This window comes from Achroia grisella, unplaced genomic scaffold (assembly GCF_030625045.1).
Source record: "Achroia grisella isolate CSIRO2021 unplaced genomic scaffold, CSIRO_AGI_Agris_v1 utg3972, whole genome shotgun sequence".
In the NCBI taxonomy this organism is placed as follows: domain Eukaryota; kingdom Metazoa; phylum Arthropoda; class Insecta; order Lepidoptera; family Pyralidae; genus Achroia; species Achroia grisella.
In genome coordinates, this window is record NW_026712838.1 from 256,101 (window position 1) to 276,184 (window position 20,084).

Consider the following 20,084-nt stretch of genomic DNA (forward strand, 5'->3'; position numbering starts at 1 on the left):
TGCATTTGCAGGCAGTTTTCGTTTGTAAACAGATTATTTCGTGACGAAACTTTAGGTGTATAAAGTAGTAATATCGCTAGTTGAACATAAAAACCATTTAAAGGTAAAAAAGTAGGCGCTACCTGGTTGCATTCATATTAGTATGGCAATCGGAAGCGAAGTATTCAGCTCTAAGGCAGGTTGCAGGTAAGGAGTAGTGAACAATAAACTATATTTCCAGATAGGCCATTAACATATCATTTTGCTGTGCACTAATCGAATGCCCTGGAGCGCGCCGCGCCTGCCGCGCTGCGCCCGCGCCTCCACGTGTGCCTCTCCCGTCCATTACTGATACCAGTTCACCCACTGATAATAATAATTATACTGCTTAATTACATGCCCACTAGATAACACTGTTTGTTAATTACAACGCGGTGAAATATTTATACACTAAAAAAAGAAGTTAAAGGCTAGGTTTCTGTTAGTTATCGTAATTTATTGGTCAATATGTTGTAAGGGTGGTACGCTAAATCAAATCGATTATTTATTGTCAATAATAAACAAACTGATGGCTTACATTAGAATAATCAATACATTAGACATCTTAGAAGATATAGATATAATAGATATCTACTGTATGTATGTGTGACGCCTAAGTACTATTCATATTCAAACTCACGTGATTTTAGTTCCTCCGACTTCATCTTATTCATCTCCATTTTTGCTTCTGTTACTTCTTAGAGAAGAACATTGCATCATAAGAAGCCCAAGGAACTGAGACAAACCACAACGCATATGGTATCTACCAGTGCGTGGTTGTTATGGTGTATATACTTTCCAAATTACATTACATTCTCTGGAACCTAAAATAAATCTCATATATATGCTAAATAGTAGGTACTCAAATGTTTCAGAGGTCATAAAACAAACAATATTTTTTATTTGTAATAAATACGTAATGAATCGGTCGAATGAATATATTATTTAAATTAAGACTAAAGTCAATAACAGAACATTTATATATATATATATATATATATATAATACCTGACCATAGAATCCAAATCAGTTTCAAATTAACCTCTATTTGTTGGTGAACTAACCCCGGTGATGAGTCTGCTATTTTAATGTACATATAGTAAAATAGATTAAGTTAATTTGAATAAAGATTATTTTTCTATTCTAGTGTAAACTTGACTGTACAATCAGTACCTATCAAGTATGTATAAAATAATTTCTAATTCTTAAATAACATTTATAATACTTTTAAACTAATTTAAATTAAACAGAATACTGATTGTGCTGTAATGATGGCATGATAACATGACTCGACGTTTGTTGGTATACAACTACTCATTGACACATTGTTATCGCTTCACTTAAATATTTATATATGTAACAACAACCAATAAGTTAATAATTAACTATCAAATAATACGTCAGTAAAAGGCGCATTTTACATAATTGATAATATTACCTACATGTGAATGATGTCATTCAAGCATACTACTTTACGTAATGAGGTTAGCGGGTTGGGAGGGGGGGTTACGTAGCAGGCATGCCACTATTTCGACAGCTCGCTCGTCGCTCCAGTGGCGCAATTGGTTAGCGCACGGTACTTATAAGACAGTGTTCGTGAGCAATGCCGGGGTTGTGAGTTCGAGCCTCACCTGGAGCATAAATTTTTGTAGTATAAAATAAATAGTTAATAAAACTATAATGAAAAGGTAGTTAAATATTAGTTATTAATTTGAAGATGATAATTCAGTTTGCAGATTAGTTATTACCACATATACAACAAATTATATGACATTTTTATTTGAATTGAGTAGTCCATTAATAATCCCTCATTTTTAACATTCCTCAAGCTGATTGTAAACACTATTAAATCGGGATAAAATCGCAATCATAATTCTCAGGATAAAATATAACCTCGAATAGATTTCCTTGCTATATTTGGTCTTTTATGACATCACCCTAGGTTTATTTTACTAATATGTAATATCCCCATATAGTTTATTTACGTTTGTACGTATATATTCTATTCATACTACATTTTATAACTTTAATCTTTAATCCGATTCGATTCGCAAAAATACGCAATGCACTAAATAATTTCCCTAATTAGAAACTAAATATTCACAAACTCCCAAATATACCTACCTAACTCAAACACTTCATATAATAGTAAAATCTTTTGATATATCAATAGGTACTTAATATTGTTGTTATACAAAGTTTTATCTTGATATCTATCTATTTGATATAATCTTTAACCTAAGTTGAAAGTTATCTACCTATCTAAATTTCCTAAAGACAGAATATATACATACTTGTATTGCAACATTTTTAGTACTTTATTACATTTATTTGTATTTATTGAATTAAAAAAAACTACCCTATTTGAACTCGTACCTATTAATGATTTTTAATGTGATAAGCACACTAGTAAATTAATAACATGGTCAATGTATAGTTAGTGATATAATGTTTATTAAATTTATCGAGAGCATTTTTGTGGACATTGGGCTATAAGGTGACATTTAATATCATTAACCAGTTTGTCCCTCATGTCAATTATGATGATACTGCAAGCAACCAAGCTAGCAACCTCTATGGTTGCTTTACGATTACTCCTAATTCATATTACCTATTATTATTATTATATTATTACTAATATTGATATCAATTTGTCGAGAAACCCAAATCTTATGTTATTTTAGTGATAGGCTTATGTTTATATTACCTTTGTGTAAAATAACTATCAAGGAATGAAGCAGCCACTTATATCAATATCTGACAACCCTGTCTGTAATATACCACTTAGATTAAGAGTACCTAGAAATAATAACTTCAGACTACTTTGGACAAACTAGGCTAGTATTTTAATTGCCTATCTAGTTTTTATCGCGTTAGAATGTTTTAAATTTGCGACATTCTTTATACTCTGCCTAGTGCAATAATTGGTAGATACAATGCAAGAATGTAGGAAACATTGTCTGAATGAATACTACGTATCTATATCGCTAGAATAGTTTGTCTTTTTATAAGTAAATACATTACAGTGACATCAAAATAGCCTGAATACAAGCAACTATCTAAAATACAGAATATCTTGTTTTAGTACCTTGTATTATACTTACATTGTTTTTATTATAATAACGACGTACTGATAGTTCTATTTATTATAAGTAGTTTATTAGTAAGTTTTCAGATTTTCTCAGGTGTACAATGTTCTACAATAAATGTTGGTAAAATAAGTACGACATAGTACGGCACAGTGTTACCTGATTAAAATAATCATTTTTATACGTAAACAAACACAGACAAGCCTTACTAGTTATTTATGTATTTACTTACCGAAATAATTATCATATAAATTATTAAATACTAGTATCAACTTACTTAATGTAATTAATACGAAAAAAGTAAACTTAAAATAATAATAATTTCAATAAAAAAAAATGGTGAATTCTTAAATTATGAAAATGCCTATTCCCATCCCATTTAAATCCCATTGAAATTTTCACACTGATTTACTATTAAATAATTATTATGTATTAGAACTGACTTTACTTACTATATTACCTAATTATTCTAATACCATGCACAACATGTAATCATATAATCATTTTTAAATTTACAGTTAGGTCTAACATTTGTACTCATAACAACTAAGCTGGTAAGTAGTAAACTAGTAATTACTACAATAAAAGATCGTTGGGCAGTTAGTCGACCTGCACGACAGTACTGTTGCCTGCGGGTGTACGTCGATTGACCTCATGAACTCTCTCCCCACCCTCTGTTTTAAGTGACGATTACCTCCATACCACAACAGAAAACAAACGTGTTTTTAACATTACAATTAATTGATAATATTCCCAAATAAGGGAGGACGTCGTGGTAATGATGACTTTTAAGAAAAGAAAACATGTAGAAAATATTACATAGTAGGTACCTACCAGCAAAGCCTGCGAATTCGTATACGTATTACTTTTTTCTTTGTAAACCGATTAGACTAAAACAGACATAAAATTTTAAGTGAAACTCACCACAATATATTAGTGAAAACCGCACATCAATAGTTTAAGCCGTTTCTGAAGCGTTTTCCAAATAACGGTTAAAAGTAATAAAGGTATTTTTTACGTTGATAAACTCTCGCAATACGTTCTTTAAAAGTTTTGTCGTACATCTTTCATGTAGAGATGACGACCAGTTATATTATTATTATATTTATATCGAGATAGATTAGCAACGTAGTCAATAGTCACTATTACTACAATGTATCGTATTAAGTCAACCTGCAAACCATCAGGATTTGTCTGGATTCCAGGTGAATTGACATAATGAAAAAAATGACCTGATTTCATCCTTAGCATATACAATTAGCGATGTAAGTGGGTTTAAAAAAAATGTATTGTGAATGCCTTAGTGGTCTTAACTTAACGGTTTAGCAGAGGGCCTTTCGTCCGATCCGCGGGTTCGATTTTTCGCACCATACAAACATTTGAATTCATGAGTATGATTGTTTGTATCGGTCGGGTGTTATCTATATATATATAATATTATATTTATAAAAAAATGTCGATGTTTTATATTAGCTGTCTAGTACTCATAGCACAAGCTCTGCCTAGCTTGGGACTAGATGGCGCTGTGTGAATGCGAGGTACTGGGATAGATTTATTATTTTAAAAAATCATTAAAAGTAATAAGTATGATAAATCATTATTATACAATATTTACTGTTCCAGTACGTACACATAATACACAGAGTGACATTATAAGTGATATTAGTTCTTAGATAAAATTAATTTGGATAAATTTAAATTTGGAATTTAAAGTAGAATAACTACGCAGTAATACACTTTCAGTAGTGGACGTCTGCCGGGCTGATAAAGTTTAATTCTATATAAAAACATACTTAACATAAACTAAACATGAGTGTACCTATAAATAAATTGACATAGATGTATTTGTGTTTTGTATTCATACCTAAAATACTGCATACAGGAATAATACAATGATAAAACGAGTCATGCGACAGTTCATACGCAATATAATCTGATGACATGACTAACCCGCATCTTAATGACAATTCAACTAGCGATTCAATGGACCACGAAGTGACCTGCACAAAAAAATAAACATTCTTTTGAGAAATTCCTTTCATTGACCCGACCCTGACTTCGTGAGGAATGTAAATCGGTGATCGTGCACGAACCACCCCAATACTATTACCCTTTCGATTTTTTCTCGATCACCTACATATCTGCCCTACGAGGAAATATTCGGAAGAGTGATACGTGCGTAACCGATGAACATGCATTTATAATGGTCATCATGACGTGTGGACCGTATTTTACAGAGGATATCTCCTTTCAGACTCATAATTAAGACTCTCTTTATTACAAAGAACAGTTATAGGAACTTAATATTTAGACTAAGTAATACCGTTCATAATAATTTGATATAATTTCAAATATTTCTAAAAAGTAAAATGTTGGCACATCATTGATGGATAATTTGAGATTTTACATAAATGCAATGCAATATCATATATAGAAGGCATACTTACATTTTTATCTAGGTATCTAATCACTACGGCTGCTTCAGTCCTTGACTTTATCCGCGTGGTCGTATTTGATCAGGTCAAATCAAGTCAAATCTTATAAACGCACTTTATTAGTTACGATATTAGTAAAAAATTTTCTCAATTTGACTATGAACATGCATTATTTCCGTTCTAGTGACTCTAAAACATGTATTATATAATAGGCACAATCTCTATATAATATAATCGAACACTGTACTAAAGTTCAGAAAAATCCTTATGCTAAGCACGCCATTGCTATTTTCATTTATGAAATAAGAAATATAAATATATAACAACATGGTTTTGGTGAGGAAGTGGTTCTTCAAAAATGATTACAATTGATTCCATCTGGTGTGCATTTTGATTCTATAGTGACATTTAGATAGAAAGCAAACACGAACAAAGATAGAAAGGCAATAAAGATAAAGCTCTGTCGGGATATCACATGATCAGCAATAATATAGACCAGAAGAGCAATAAACTATGCACTTACTTCGAAACCATGTTCAGCTTTTGGTTATAGCCATTCTTATGTGGGTAAGGTATAATATAAATTATTCAAATTGAAAAAATGTTTTGTAATGTATTTCTGCTTCTGAGGATTTTTAATATTTAGGAAACCGCTGAGCATTATTGAATAAAAAGTACAATAGATAATGCACGATATATTCCGCAGATTCTTCTGACATGGTTTCTTAGTTACAATATTTCATCTGTTGGATTACGAATCCGTATAAAGTAATAAATAAAATAGAAAATGGACTGTATTTATTAAAATGAAAATAATTAATGGAAAAGGAAGTAAAAATACGATTTCGCCCAGGAAGAACGTCTTCCACACTTCGAACACCCTAAAGTAAGCAAAGTAACACCAAACTTACTCACCTTTGTTCAGGAATGTCGAGATGTGTAGCACTGTTTAGTGGCCACGCACTCTAGAGTATATATTATCATAAAAACAATTAAATTGTAATCATTAATTTTCTTGTTTTATATAGTTAAAAATACGGAGCGTCCTTTTTCATCCAGTTCTTATTTTCAATTGCTTTTCTTTTCATTCTATATTCGAAATTTAAGTGGCCACATGTTTTTTATTTATGGCTAGGAGCACCAAACGCTCTTTACTCCAGTGAGCAAGCCGGTAATATAGCCTAAGGAAGATTCGACTTAGACTAAAAAACCGAATTTAATAACCCATAATTCCACTCCGACCGACTTAAGAGAATAGCTGAAATCTGGATATATAAAAAGAGCATAATTTTGATAGAGTGTGAAAAAAACTACTTTTTAAGAATAATTTTAGAATAAGGACAATTTTTCCAAAAGGTAATGTTTTTTCTTCTTAACATAAAGAGATTTTCAAGCAATAACTGATTACTTGTAACGAGCTGTCTCGAATATGATGGAATCATATCTTTGACCAGTTGTCTTGTACTTAATAAAAATCTCGTTAGGTATTTACCAACAAGATGTTGTTACCCAAGAGCAACATCATAATGAATTAAAATTCCATAGTAACTAGGCACACCATCAAGTTGAAAAGTTAATGTACAGACAACTGAGGTACTATTTGGGAGCACCGTTGATCACGAAGTGGTCTGCTTTCGTCATTCAAAACAGTAGCCAATAAGTAATAATAATAGAAAACTAGCAGGGTCTTCGTATATTTCGACTATAGGTAGATTCTTAGTATCGTACCTTCATATATATATATATCTCTAATTATAGCAAAAATCGTTTGTATATTTATTTTCAAGTAGGTATAACTTATTTAAATCGATTTTGACTGTATCTAAATTTGTGACAATGATAAGACTCCAAGAATTTTCATAATTGACAGCAAAAATATCCATTTTAGACTTCATTAGACTAATATTTAAGAAGCTGTTGATCAGATCAGTTTTGTGTTCTCGTAGCGATACCAATGATGAATTAAATACTACAGACTTTTGACGAACATAAAGATTACATTAGTATAGTTCCTCTAAGTAATGTAGTCAGTGAACTAAAAAAGTTAACCGGTTAACTGTAATTACTTTTCTTTTTGGCACAGTTCATGCCTGTCACAATAGAGTGAAGCGCTGACAGCCGGCGCGGAGGCGCGCAGGCGCAGATCGTATCTGTCGAACAGGAGCGTTTGTTTGTGACGGCGGCGGCGTAGCAGCGACGCGGTGCTACCGTGATCCGCCGCGGCCTGAGCTGCTGTACTGCACGCTGTTCATGCCTCCTCCCCACGTCCACACCTGTCCATCTACGCTTAGATACAGGCTACAGCCCACTATTTTGGTTCAACTTTCTAATGATAGCACGCGCGTCGATTTGCATAAGTATTTAGGTAAATAATTATTTGCATCTCGGATTTATTTTTGTAAGTCGCTATATGATTGACAATTGTCGCAAATCGTTCGTGCACGTCAGATTACCCTTTTATAATGAACAAAAAAGTTCGAGAAAGTTGTTTGTTAGGAATATGATACGAAGTGGGTGGGCCTCAGTGTTTAATAGAATACTATCTCTTTACTCTCATTGAAATATGATAAAGTAAACGAAATATGAACTATCAATTTAATAATACCTACACTTCTAACTAAATAACAATATACTCAAACTATTGTACCTAGATAGGTTTCGGAATGATAGCGTAATAGCACTATGTCGTCATGCCCATTTTGGATATATAGGTTTCTTGTTATTAATCTTGATAGAGAACTTTCTGATGCTTAACTAAACTCTTCATCATACATCGTTATTTATTAATGGTAATACTTAATTGTGATTCATGTTGAATGTAACATTTCTCGCACTGTTACCATAAATGTAGAGATGCGTCGCGAATCGCTAATACTTAGGAGTTTGCCTAAACAGATTTATCACTTTGCGACCAGCACGAGCCATATTCACGATCTGGACAAAGAATTGAATCATAAATATTAATCAAGATCGCAATAAAATCGGCATGGCATGTACTAGACAGACACAACGTGGTCCGCGCAAGCGCCGCCGGCCCACTTACGACCACTTGTTCTGCCATACTTACATAATTTTTGTTTTTAAAACTATTGTATGTTTGTAAATACAGACAACAAAAGACGTATATTTCAATCTGTGCAAATTTTATTAGTTGACAAATGATAAATGAACTTATGACGTCTGTAAACTATTGATGGACGCAATCCGACATTTGCCCAATCATGTGTGGGTTGTAACTCGTTAACAATCTCGACCTGTACTCATATTAACATTACCTATATATTTCACATGTATTGATGTTCTCCCCCACTTAGGTATACTTGCGTAATATCTCTCATTGCGTCGTTCTTTTCGTATTATTAAAAAACTACGGATGACTAAGTTTAAGTATAAAATAATTCTATAATTGTGTGCTATTTATAATTCAAGAAATACATTTTATTGGTAGTAAATACAAGTTTGAACTTGTGAGTGAGATTGTAAATAGTCTGGTAAATAAAACTTACGGATTTTGGTGGTGTATTTTAAGTAGGTAATCCTTACATAACTTCCGTCTTCTATAAATATGGATAAGGACTAATAATCTACTTTGCTTTGTATAATATAGCTTCTGTAAAAAAAACTATAAAAGTATAGGTTGGTAGGTACTATTTGTCAGTCGATATGTATGAAAATCAAATTATAATATTACCAGCACATTACAACAAGAGTTGAAGTAAGTACAACGACGACATAGAGAGAGGTGCTCTATGCCCGCTGACTTATGGATATTGACCGCTCGGTTACATTATCTCATGGGTCCTTGTATGCGAATATTAAGCTTGGACATTTGTAATGTTGCAATTACTCAAGCAATGTACATATCTATTATTTCTCTAAGGGATAGATTTATATCCGTGAAGTAAAGAGCTCTAAATAGATATTAAAATTATCAGTGCTCAAACAATAAAATAAGGAGTAACTACCTATATATTAATAGTAAGAAAATATTTGTACTAAACTATTTATTTATTACAAACTAGTATCAAGTAATATATGTGTACTTCTTATTTGATTGCCTGCAAGTGCATGGCTAACGTTAATATAGCCAACATCGTCACCTTACAGCTCCCTCAGGACCAAGGCAAGCAGCAAATGAATACAATAATTATCTATTTGCCATAGATTGGCCCAAACAGATATAATATCTTCAAAAGGGTTTAAAAAAATATGGCGTAGGAATTTTTTCATTAATTTAACGGAGGAATTGCTCATTCTTCCGAGTAAGTGTGGTGCACGTTGCAAGGCCTCCACTTTACATTTAAAAATTACGTAACCAGCCAATACTTCAACAATGACCGCTGTTTTTATTTATACATTTACAAATAAAAACAGCGGTCAGCTTATATTTATATGTAACCACACCCCGTAGATAATACAGATACAATATAGACCACTCCACTTTATTTAAAGTAAAGCTAAAGTATGAATAATAAAATATAATTAACATCATAAACTTACTGATTAAATATCAATACCTAATATAAATAAATACACCAAATATAAATATATTCACAATTCTAAGTAATTTCTTTACTAAAACATATTAAGTCAATTTATTTATATAAAATATAATTAAGTTTATTAAAGATTTTCGCGTAATGATAAACAAACCTATAAAACTGTACTTCAAAATATAAATGTAATTGATATTAACAAATATCCAAAACGTATAAATATTATTAGCTAGTGTTATTATTGGCGGCAAGTCGCCGACATTTGGTAACAATTTTAATATAAATCAACACTGACATTTATCGCCAAACAGTAAGTTCAAAGACAATGCGTTGGCAGATCGTTTGGCCATAATGTTACGGTGATAGTACTTACATTCTTTAGAAATTAAGTAAATTGAACAGCCAATAATTGTAGTCTATTGTTATTTATTTTTATTAAGTTTTAGGTTGTTAGCTGTTGTTGTTGTAGACTGAAGTTTTGCAAAACAATTTGTGTCCGCGACTTGCGCTTGTAGGGAGCTATATTTGTAAATGCCATCTATTGATTATAATGAAATGTCAAGGTTTAAAAAAAATTGGTAAATTACGTCCTGATCAAAATCACTGAAATAATTATTAGTAGGACATCATATCATCACCAGGTGTACAGTTGTTTTTTTAGGGTACATATTAGGTAATGAAATTACAAAATATAGGCATGACATCATAGTTACTGAAATCATGAGTGTCACATGATAACGTGATGTCTACAGTACTGATAATGATTATGGACGGCGGTTCCCACTAAGCATCAGGTCGTCCGTCACATTCTGTCCCGTTCCAATTACATAAAAAAATTGCGAATCTAAAAGGCTATTCTAGTAAAATGAATTCCATGCTAGGTCTATGATAGTATACTACTTAGGAATGAAACAAGAATCCATGGGCATGAGTCAGTCGAGTGAGTGGCGCGAGTCGACGGTGACGCGGCGCCAGCGACGCGACGACGTCGCATGGTGTGGTGTCGCAACCAACGCAGCATCCAACCACTGTGGTGCTTTCCGCTCAATGGTCGCATTGCGTACGATGGCCCAAACACAGATTTTTGTCCTTTTGCAATTAATTTGATTTGTTTCACAATAAATAATAATACACAATATTAACGCAATTGAATGTATACGACATGTATGTCCTCAGAGTTATAAAACTGTAAATCTAACTGTAGTATCTGTCTTTCCCAATAGAGAGACTGGTAGTTTTTATATTTTTACAATATATGGTACAAACTATTTAATCAAAACATCGCACAAACATTTGCACTTGAACGAATCCTAGTTGGGAATATTGTAAATTTAAAAAAATAACGATCTCCATTTTTACGGAGTGTGCACTTCTTAAACATGCCAAGAATAAATATATCGTAAGACATACAAGGCAATTGTAGTGTAAAGATAAATAATTGAATAGTCGATATTCGTTAGTTATGCTAAACTTCACAGGATATCATGTTACTCACTTACACATTCGCTATATACGATTTTCTCTTGCAGATTTACTAATTTTATAAATTTAATACAGATACAATCACTCCACTTTATTTAAAGTAAAGCTAAAGTATGAATAATAAAATATAATTAACATCATAAATTTACTGATTAAATATCAAAACAATCAATACAACACGTGAGGTCGGTGCAGTCACCGACGTCACTAAATTTATACAGTTATAAATTTATTGGATTCAATTGTTTATAACTACTTGAAAGGTCTGGGTTATTTATTATAAGAAAATTGTCTTCCATTTTCCCAAACAAATTTAAATTTCTTTCCGAACAACAAAAAATAATTTGGAAGGTGGAACGATGGCCCACTTGTTTCAACTCGGTATACAGTGTATAACTATATGAAAGGAATCCCCTTCATGTTATTAATACCTGTATTATTTTAGGAATTATGACTTGATTCAAAAATAGTTCAGCTATAATTTATGGGAAGTAATATGTATTAATTAAGCTATGAATTAAGAAGAGGTAGTTAAAGGTAAAGTGATAAATTAGGACGGCTGCCATTATTGTTATGTGTACATTCTTTTTATCCTTTTATTTTATGAAACGATTCTATAAACACACATGTGTGAGTAGTTAATAAGTTTACGCGGAGACAGACCACTACGAGATGGATCCATGGATTTATAGCGACGATTCATTACACTTTATTACGCAAATACACAATTACAGACCCAACTTGATTATCGGTTATATTAACATTTTATAAACAAGTGAATGAATAGCAAATAATTTTTCTCATATTTTAGATAGTGATTGCCATTCATCAGAACTGTGTTATGAACTTTACGCATGACTTCAATTCCATATCTTTAAACAGAAATTCAGTTTGTTCAACAAGTTACGATAAATTAGGAAACAACTACTACAAATTAATGTAGATGAATAATTAAAATAAATGAATATTTTGGATGCTGGCTGTCTAATGTTCTTCTAGATATTTTGTTTCATAGGATACTGAAGCATAAGGATGCTGAACATTTATGATATTATTATATTGTATAATAATTGAATATTAATTCAAACAAATATTACAATTTTGAGTTTGAAAAAAAGCTACTATTATACTTTAGCTGTTTGGACCTATACCGTATACTCGTATTTACTAAATCATAGTATTTATGTTTTCGATCTAAAACACTCAGTTTACCTAATATCTAACAGCAGCTCCTGCTTTCCAACTTGATAAATGATTTGGGATGTTATGGACGTAACTACAGTTAATATATTTCTTCATCTGGACCATCGGCTTATACAATGAAAATAAGCTGAAGGACAAAAAATACTTTTTCTACATCTGAAGATAAAAAGTCTCTAATTGGACTTTTTAAAATGTTAAAAAAAAATTTCGTCATTTTCAATTGGACTTGATTAGAGATTTGAATTGTAAAATATAATACAAATTACTCACTGTAAAACCATCTATTCCTGAAATCCATAATGTGTCTATTATTAAAAATGTGTATCGACGTGTAACATAACACTTATTGATTTCTGCCGGTGCGTTCAATCAATGCTGGGCACAGTCGGTAAATTCTCACGATCGTTTGGGAACGAGATCTATTCCCGTTTCATTTCTCTCGGCAAACAATAGATCACCATGCACCGAGTACGGACTGTGGCGTGAGGGTTCTAAGTGCCGTGGTGCGACTGCGGCCAACATGTGTACTGTGACCATTATGTGAATTGGACGTATAGATTAATATTATATTAATGATAAAAATAAGAAAATAGACAAAAAATATTTGAATACTTTTACTATTATCTTAGGACTATCTTGTCACTACGATATGAGATCAAAGTAATCTTTTTCTGTGTTATGTAGTTTTATTTATTAGATTAAACCTCAATATTATTGTCTTAAAAATACAAATAAATTTTAACTCAAGATCAATCGATTATTAATCGATATCCATACATCGTTCTAATTTCTAAACTTTCATGTACATAATAATAAATATTAGGAATTAAATGTTTTTAACCAATACTATACGACTGTACTATAGTGGATAAAACTATATCCCAAGCGCTCCCGGTTCCGGCTGCTTTACAAGTTGCGTACAATCGGTCGCACTCGCATATAACCTGTTGATTTACTTCCTGAATTATTTATGCTAAATATTGCACGGTCTCATAATAGTAACCAACGAATATTTAGTGCACACACAAAATTAATTTCCTCCTCAAGCTATTTTACATTTGAATTAATTTTATCTTGAACAACAATTCAAATGGGAACTGCATTTTTTGCACTGCATTGTAACAGTACATAATTTTTATGGATAAAAAATTCAACGACCTTAATATCCATAAGATATTCTTATTCTGTTGAGAGGAAAAAAACGTAATAAAAGAATGAGTAAATGCGAAAGGGTTATGTGCTTTCTCTATATGCTCTCAAAAGCTGGATGTTACTTGTTTGATACACTTAAACGCATTGCATGGTAATAACCTCATCCCAGTCCCGGCATTTAATAAAAGATTCGGCGGAAATATCTACCTGTCTCGTGAGAATTGACAGAGCGGATGTTGCGAAAGGTGTCTTGTTTTTTATTCCAGTTACATATTGATGAAAGGAACCAGGATTTAGGGTGAATCTATTTCATGTGTAAGCAAGAAGCAAGAACTTATGAGTAGACGTATTATCATACTTTGTTCTATTTAATAATGGATGACATAGAATAATAGTTAAAATATTTCGCACGGTATAGAATAACATCAATAATCCACAATGTACCTAATAAATATGTATATGATAATAACGCGATATGAACAATGATAATGAATTGTATATCTTTTAAGAAGTCTTTGCAGAAAATTCGGAAATTTTATTTGTACTATTAATTTCATACCATTGGCTCAATAAGGGTTTTGTATTCAGTTCGACTGAATTCTACTTGAAAGTTACTGTCTGATCCACTACTTTCCGACACTACAAATAGTATTGATTCAACTAATAATTTCAGTTTGACAATCAAAATAAAATTCTGCCGAGTCAGAGTAATTTATGAAGGCTTTCAAATATCGTTGTAATAAATTATACTTAAAATTAGTTACATAGTATCTAATCGAAAAGTATCAGCCATGTAAACACCGGAGAGGTAGGCGGTATAATTGCGGATGAAACCAGGCGACGTCATCAGTATATGTAGTTAATCACTTAGTTACAAGTGAAAGCAGTAGTTCACGAAGTCACGATCTAAGCTGTAACCTGTCTATTTAACCAACACACCTAATACTAAATCTATCATGTTACAACTACTTGAGCCAAATCATAACTCATAAATGACTTTATGAGCATATGACAAAATTTCTTCAACAGTAACAAACCAAATTAATCGTTTATTAGTTCAAAGTTTTTGATAATGATAGATTATAGTGATCTCGAAGATTGCGTTATCTGTAAAAATTTTAAAAATGTAATCTAATAATTATATTCTATATTCATTAAACATTTACCGAGTTGCACTGTGAAAAACCACCATGTCACTTGTTTCAGTTGCCAAGAAAATTGTATACTGTGTTTTGGTTGTACGTTGCAATTAACCAGTGACTAAATTATAGAATCTTATTCTATAGTTTGACATCTTACTCCTCTGCAACGGCAATGCATCAATGGTATCACGATGTCACATGATAGCAAGATGTCCGTGCTGCTGTTCATAAGCGACAGTTTCTGTTTACCATCACAGAAGGCCACCATTGTATAGCTTGTAAATCATTGCAAAAAAATATTTTCCTTTGTTTAATTTAGTTATATATATAAATATACCTAAATTCACTCGATAACTAACATGAAATAAAAAAAATAACGTATATAAATAAATAAACCACACCTTATTTAATCACTTAAACATATTTTATCAAAATACACTATTAAAACTGCTCTTTTACCTACATAAAGACGAAAAAAGTAAAAAATAATTAATACAGTGGCAAGTGTTTTTCATAATCCTGCGAAATATTTGTCATTTAGGTACGACATCTAAATCCATCCTGTCGTGTGAACTTTTTTTCCTACACCTGCTACATCGCATATTCTTATTAAAAAAGTTAACAAAAAAGGAGGAAGGGAAACATAACCGCTTCTGCTTACAAACTAATGGTGGTACAGTTCCCACAGCAAACATTTAAAATCCGTCTTGCACTCCCCCCATCTGTATTCTATTATGACTTTTTCGTCTTTAAGCGTTAGAAAGTTCAGTGACCTTCATATTATTATCTATATCATAATAACGCATTAAGTATATAAAGGCAATCTCTCATTTGAAATTAATATGATCAGTGATCTGTGTGGCGCGCCACGGCGGCGGCGGCGGCGTCGGTCGATATCTGCATAGCTGGGCGGAATGGCGGTTAATCAGGTGGCCCGTTATATTACATTGTGATCTCCGTGAGTTCGAACTCGAGAGAACAGGTTGCTCCAATGACAAAGGAGCAGATTCCATCGTCCGCAATCCGTGTCTGCGAGCTCCACATTAATAAAATATAAATAGTCCGTCGAAATAATCCGTTGTTGCGTGTCAATTCGGCGCCCACCAACGTAGGCTAGTACACTTCCATGCTTAATGATAGCATAATACAATTCATAAATAAAAAACTGCGGAGTGAACATTCCGATTCCGCGTATAGTTTTGACCTCGCCGTGATTGATGGTCCACAAATTTTAATCGTTTATCTACGTAATAGCTGCAACTCATTGTTGATTAATTTCACCGAGTCATCTTCTCGTTGTTATCATTTTGGTCTGCAATAAGACATTTGATAAGTACGAGTATACATTTTATTGACATTAAACAGTATATAATATTATCTATTTACATACAAATTAAAATGTCTAGTTGTAATAACCACAGCATCTACAAATTACGTGCTACAAAACGTCTTTCCCATCAACAAATAATTACAAAATGTGTTGTAAAATGTTGACTAATAACCGTAAAACATAAACAATGGACTTTCATTTTGAAACAAGGATATCTGCACGCCACCTGCGCTCGCGCCTGAGCGGTGCACCAGGCGGTGCTTTACTGCCAGCCGGAACAATGGACTAGAGGCCAGCTATACTATTGTCGAATAGAGCACGTGGTGCCAACTTAGTACTCACAATATTTGACGGCAACACCTGATTTAAATTACTTTATAAGTGCATTTCCTGAGATATGACAGTGAGACAATATTCCGTTGTATTTCACACAACATCTGTCTCACTAATTGGTACAAAACATGGGAAACGACGTAACAGAGCCATTTAACAATATATTTAATATTACCCACTGTTCACTTTTATTGTTATTCGAGGTTTACTATCTACATGTCTAAATTATCCATTTAATATTACAAGAGTCATGAAAATATTTGTTTTCTGACACAAACGATGCATTGCGTAATGCAAATTCAAAAGATTTATATACAACCAGTATCTAGGTACCGGTAATAAATATGATAAGAGTAACAAAGAATCGATTAAATAAAGTTTTGAAAGTGATTATACAGTTATATATATTTCAATCAGTATCTTAATTTTAAGATAAATGTGAAAATTTAAATTATAACCCTATATAGGTATCGACTATTTTAGGAGTAACACAATACGAGTTTATCATAACCAAAGACTTTCAATGACTATAATAGATATTTGCAGGTGCCAATACAACAGTTTACTTATATTACCAGTATTTTTTTATCTATGTGATATCGTGTCATAATGATGGTGCTTAACTTATACGACAGTTAATAATATTTAAGTAGTAGTTAAAGACAAGTTATAAAATTCATAAGGTTCGTTCATCATAATATAACAAAATCACCTCGACCACAGCTGGTATAGAGGACCCGAGATCCAATGGGCGATTACACACTATTATAAAATATTATTGCTAGTAACGCCCTGACTAAAGGGGTTAACCCGACGGAAATTGATTTAAATTACACTATTAATAATTTTAATATGATGATACACTAGCTTTTTTCTGCTTTAAAAACAATGTTTCGATCACTGCGTAATAATAAGTCTGCGTTTGGATTCGGATTAAAAAAATAATTATATGTTTCCATAGTTTATTTACTTTGGGCTACTAAGGCCTCATTGATCTAGGTCTCAGTTTAACACACCGCCTTACTTCCGATGGTTGTGGATTCGATTCTTCGCTTCTATATTTCGTTCGATTCTTAAGTATGATTGTTTGTATCTGTCTGGGTTATCCTGAGATATTTTATACCATAATCATTTTGATGTACTTGGATTCGTTAGAATAAAAAATACACAAATACGTAAATTGCTGATTAAGTTACAATAAAATTACCAAATTACTGTAATCTATGTTTGTAAGAACAATAAATTTAATATGTAACCAAATAAAACACATCTGGACATCACGCGACTGTCTCATCTATGTATATTCAAATCTATAATCAAATTAATTAGGAATGACAACGCATGAGGGTACAAAGTTCTAGCAATATGTAGCACGAGTATATCATGGTGTTTGTAGTTCCGTTAATATCTACAGGCGACTTTTCATGCATATTTACAATTTTAATCACATAACATACATACAGAGACATAAATAAACACAAAAACATATAATCATCGTTATCTTCCATGTCTGTTGAAAATCTTATTAAGTAACAATCATTAATTGCCGTATAACATTTCTCACTGTTTAATACCAACTCAATCTATCAAATGAAAATAAAATTGCTTTCTGACCTATCTCTAATATTGACTCACTCGACGGTAAAAAAAAATACTTTAATTTAGAAAACACTGTGTTGGCGGTCAATTACTGACCCAGCAGGCGTTATCCCGATTGTGGTTCAACAGATGGTTGTTTTTTCATCACTCAGTGGGTCGGTGCTCGGTGATGGGGCGCTGAGCGCGGGGGTGCGCCCTATAACCGTATAATTACATGTTGTAGTTGCGCGCGCGCCGGCACGCAACAATTGGCTTAAACGAGTGTTTGCTTTGATGTGCCGCCGACTACGCCGGTTATCCACGTGCGGTCACTCTAACCCGTTCTCATGTTAAGCCTATTAAGAAGAAGGGACTACTTGTTTTACGGTTGTTTATGCAACAAAAAATACTTGCGCGTCGTCATTTTCAAAAGAATCTAGATAAAAGCACTTAGTAAATTCTTTTCAGCTACTCGGCGCGGCGCCCAGATTAACTTTTATTGCTTACGAACTTTGTGTGCTTACTCGGAACGATCTCAGCCATCTCTTTACGATATAATCTATTTAACTGCAGTGTCAATTTAACAACCCGCTAACTATGTGTGTCATCTATTTGTTATAAAATGTACAGTTATATCGCACAAATGCCAAGGGCTACATCGATCAATCCAGTGTTGTCGCAAGTGATTTTTAATCGACGGCCGCAGTCGAAAGTTGAGTAGCGACATCGTGATGCCCAACTTAGCCTCCTTCTTGGCTCCGGTATATACACCGAGAGCGTTGTGAAAAGGCTATGTCCAGACTGTCTTGATAATCTCGGCGACATCGCATAAAAACAAATTATTAATCTTCTGATCGTGACTAACGTTTTCGGTTCGTCGTTTACTCGAATGAGGTTGAGAGTCCAGATTAATACTGGAGCAATAATTTGCGAAGTAATGCTTTGAAATGTCACAGCGATCGCGTTCTGATGTCACTGAACGAGCATCGAGTGAAGAGGAGAATTGCCAGAGGTGGACAACCTTTTAAATATCTTTACGGACACCTCATGTAATTCAATATATATTTTTTGCTTAATGTAAACTGCTGTAATATAAAAATAATGATTTGTTATTTCATTTTACATGTTGTAAAAATCTCAATAATTAATATCGTAGTTATCGCTCGCTTAGTGCATGGCGGGCACGCACACATTATGGTAATATTTAATGGCTTATGATATGATGCCACGCGCCACTGTTGTCACTGTCCAGTCCAGTCACGCAGACCGTACTCAATAGCTTAGTGTATTACAAAAGTTTAAAAATACTACCTAGCTCGCTATATGGCCTTTATACCGATTACAAAGTTCATTTGGAATTGACTGCATGTAATATAGGTTTATTTTTTAGTATTTTACACTGGTGGTACAATTTTTCATCCAACCGCTTTTATGTGAACTCTTGACACATACCTACAAATAGTTTTTGGGATCTAGTCGGGATTTTACTTTATAATTTTATTATGTAATGTGTTAAACATTAGGTATATTTTATTGTTGTTAAATTTTAATTTGACACAAACTCTAAAAAAATCTTATGTATAAAATTCTCGTTTCACAATTTTCGTTCCCATACTCCTCCGAAACGGCTTGACCGATTCTCATGAAATTTTGTGAGCGTATTGAGTAGGTCTGAGAATCGGCCAACATCTATTTTTCATCCCTCTAAATGTTAGGGGTAGTCCAACCCTATTTTTTTTTTTATTTTAAGGCTAAACAACGTTTGCGGGGACAGCTAGTATTAATATAGATTCTTGTGCAGAACGACAGCTATATACTAATAGTAA

The 20,084-nt window shown here is 32.7% G+C and overlaps 1 non-coding gene across 1 annotated transcript; it reads left to right on the forward strand.

Annotated features, from left to right (window-relative positions):
• Window positions 1-1,565: 1,565 nt before the first annotated feature.
• On the forward strand, window positions 1,566-1,657 carry Trnai-uau (transfer RNA isoleucine (anticodon UAU)). The gene is given in 2 exon segments: window positions 1,566-1,603; window positions 1,622-1,657. It is a non-coding gene; the product is annotated as a tRNA-Ile (tRNA).
• Window positions 1,658-20,084: the final 18,427 nt, after the last annotated feature.